Source organism: Mus caroli, chromosome 1, assembly GCF_900094665.2.
Source record: "Mus caroli chromosome 1, CAROLI_EIJ_v1.1, whole genome shotgun sequence".
Classification (NCBI taxonomy): domain Eukaryota; kingdom Metazoa; phylum Chordata; class Mammalia; order Rodentia; family Muridae; genus Mus; species Mus caroli.
Genome location: NC_034570.1, coordinates 50,540,552 through 50,543,863, shown reverse-complemented (window position 1 = coordinate 50,543,863; position 3,312 = coordinate 50,540,552). Strand labels below are relative to the sequence as shown.

Below are 3,312 nucleotides of genomic sequence, written 5' to 3'. Positions count from 1 at the left end.
AAAGATGGTTCAAAATGTTGGATGCAGTAGCATATGGCCTTATTGTAAAATCAAAGAGGACACTTGGCTGATAGTCAACATCATACCAACCATCTAATATTTCTTTCCTATAATAAAAATTGGTATAAGTGAAAAAAAAACCCCAAAAAGCAAAAACCATCAGACCACCAATTTTTAGGAGCTCTGCCCAAGAGGAATACAATCTATCATTTCTCTCCTTCTTGTTCTTAACCTTGGCAGAAAAATTTAAAAGTAACAAAACCGAGGAAACAATATATTAAGTTGATACTTTATTATATTTTAAAATTATGTGCATATGTATGCTTGTGTATGGTTTGTACACATTCTGTGCCTATAGAAGTCAGAAGAGGACATCAGAGTCCCTGGAGTTGAAATTATAGGAAGTTGATGCTGGAATTCGAACATGGTCTGCTGGAAGAGCTGTATAGTATGTGTTCTTAACCACTGAGCTTGCTTTCCAGCCTCACCAGTATTATTCAAAATGGTGAAAAAACTAGGAAGAATTCAAATGCCTACTATAATAGGTTAATTTTTTTAAAAAAATGTAAGTCTTTGCTCTTGTGTGAATAGATCAGAAGTAACTGAGGCCTTGGCACTGCCATTTTGCATTGAAGGATCCTCTTAGAAACAGCTTTCTGAAAGTCGTGATTGTATCTTCCAGAGGCTGGTATCGTATAGCAGTTCTTTGCTGCCACCTTTGCAATGCCCCTCTGAAGACAACATTAGGATGAATATAAGGATGAAAGCGCTTATTCTGTGATCCTCTTAGTAAATTCTGTGCTTGGACAATGGTATCAAAGCTGCTAGTCACTAGGTTGGGGATGGGCTGCGACAGGGGAATTAACATTGTTTCATTTGATGTTTACTTTCACTGCAGCACAGCTTTTTTCCTTGTTTGTCTCCAATTGGTCTTATTTTCTTTGCAATTGTTGTGTTTCATTGTAAACTATATAAAATCCTTTCTGGTCCCAGACAAGGCATAAATAAATTACTTAAGACATTCCTGAAAAGAAAGGTAGCAAACTTTTATCAATTTCCTTTGGGATATTTGTGGGCTGACATGTTTTTAATTATACTTAAATTTGTCCATGTTATTTCTTATAAGAAACACGTGTTTTTATGAGTAGATATAATCATTATGACATTTTGTGGAATGCCCTCGAAATTATTTCATAAATGAAACTTACCTTCTGCTCAAAGCACTTGCCACACTGCAAAAAACCTCAAAGAAGTTACTATTATTAGCACCTGGACTATTTTGAACTTGGTTAGACACTTGTAAAGTCATAGGAGTTAAGTTTATGCCTGACTTACTTCAAAGCTTTGCTGTGGCTCACACGCATTAGAACAGAAGTGTGATTCTGATACTATTATCATTTAACAAGTACGTTATGTTCCTCAGATATATACTTTTCTATGGAATTAAAAAGGTTAGAGTAGAATTTGTCCTAGATGCATGAACTGGCTCAGTGTAAAATTCAGATAGCTAGCAAGTCACTTTGTTAAATTGTTTCAGTTCTTGGCAGCTGGAGCTCTTCAAAGTTGTTTCTTTGGTCGACTGAACCAAGGTCTTCAGGATACTGAAGAGGGTCGTCAAAATACTGCCTTTGCTTTGTCATCCTCTGCATCAAACATTCTCCTGCGAAGACCACTAATTAAAGAGAGGCATCCTCCTCTGTAGGTAAGCAGGGTCACTTGTCTCAGTCCCGTGTAAAAGTGCCTTCTTGAAGTTTCCTCTTTTCTCAAGAGCTTCTCTGGTCTCTCCAGCATCCCGCTCTCTGAGTCTTCATTCTTCTGATGCCCTTTGGTCCTTGCGTTGCATCTTGTGGCTGTTCTGTGAATGGCTATTCTTTGAACCCGTTTCCTTAGCTGCTGCTGGCTCAGCTGTGCACAATTTAGGGTTATGCAGGTTATTAAAGGGTGGGCAGCATCTTTAGAATGGTTCATGGACCTTGTTATAGGCAACAATACACATGTGAGGAGGGAGCTGGGAGTTGGGTACCTCAGGAATCTTCACTGGTGGCAGGTGTTAAGAGGCCTGTAGAGGTGGAGGAGGATTTTTATTATTTTCTTACTAGGCGTTATGTTGGGTGGTTGAGCTTCCATAGAAATGCTTACAATGCTCTTATTGCCTGAATCAAGGTTAAATAGACAAATGCATAGTAATGTCCCTGGCCCCTTAGTTAAAGCTCTCTTAGATCCTTTCTAACAGCCTGCCACATAGAACAATACTATTTCCCTGGCTTTACAATGGTCACTAGCTATTGAATTCATGTTAGAATTTCAATTGGGTTATAGTCTGCCAAACACTCATAATATATGCAGAAAAGAGGGATTTGTGTGTTGATTCTGATCTTAAATATACATATTTTTTTATAAAAATAAAATAAAAGAGTTCTCACTAAAACACAATAATAGAAATGTACCAGCAAAACTCCCAGGAATCTTGACTTTTGTACACAAAAATTTAAAAATGCACAGAAAAGGGAATGAAAGACTTTTAAAAAAATTATTAGTCTTTGCAAGATATGGGTAGTGTTTTGTCAATAGAGGGTGGGAAAGAAGTTCAAGCTAACAAATATAATAGAAAATAATGGAAAAAAATTAAATATTTTTTCTATTAGAAACAAGACAGTTTCAAAAGAAAGGTACAATGAGCAGTAGGCTGCAATGGGATTGTAAAATTAAAAGCATTCAGGGCAAGGATAAATCCATTCATTTAAACCTTTGTTTGCCATTAATGAATGCTGGGCACCATGTGGAGGACGAGGGAAGCAGAGAGGAACCAGGCATATAGCTTATCCTAAGGAACATGACAGCTTATTTTGTTAAAATACTTGAAAGTGGTACATTAAAATGTGAATTATAAAGTACAGACAACCATACATCGCATGAGAGTACAGCTCAGTGGAAGCAGACAACACCAGTTGGCAGGAGGAATAGCATGGAGGCCCATGTTTGCAGTTAACTTTATCACTTGGGCAACTTACTTAACTTTCAGTATCCTAGTTTTGCCTCTATAATTGGATAATAGGCCTACTTTATTTTGTTGTAATCATCAAAGGTGAATATATGTAGTGGGCTAACAACAGCATCCTTCAAAGGATAGAATTACAAAATGAAATGATCTTGTGGAGCAAAGCTACCATCGTAGCTGCAGACCTCCCTCCACTGGCTGCTAGGTGAGGAGTATATTTCTTTTTTCTTAATATTTTTATTAAGTATTTTCCTCATTTACATTTCCAATGCTATCCCAAAAGTCCCCCATACCCTCCCCCCGACTCCCCTACC

At 37.4% G+C, this 3,312-nt stretch overlaps 1 long non-coding RNA gene across 1 annotated transcript in view; it reads right to left on the bottom strand.

Annotated features, from left to right (window-relative positions):
• Nucleotides 1-1,140: 1,140 nt before the first annotated feature.
• The window catches only part of LOC115030383, an 18,447-nt gene continuing 16,275 nt past the window's right edge, over nucleotides 1,141-3,312 (bottom strand). Inside the window, exon 3 of the long non-coding RNA XR_003835973.1 lies at nucleotides 1,141-2,059. This is a non-coding gene — a long non-coding RNA (uncharacterized LOC115030383). The remainder of the gene's footprint in view (nucleotides 2,060-3,312) is intronic.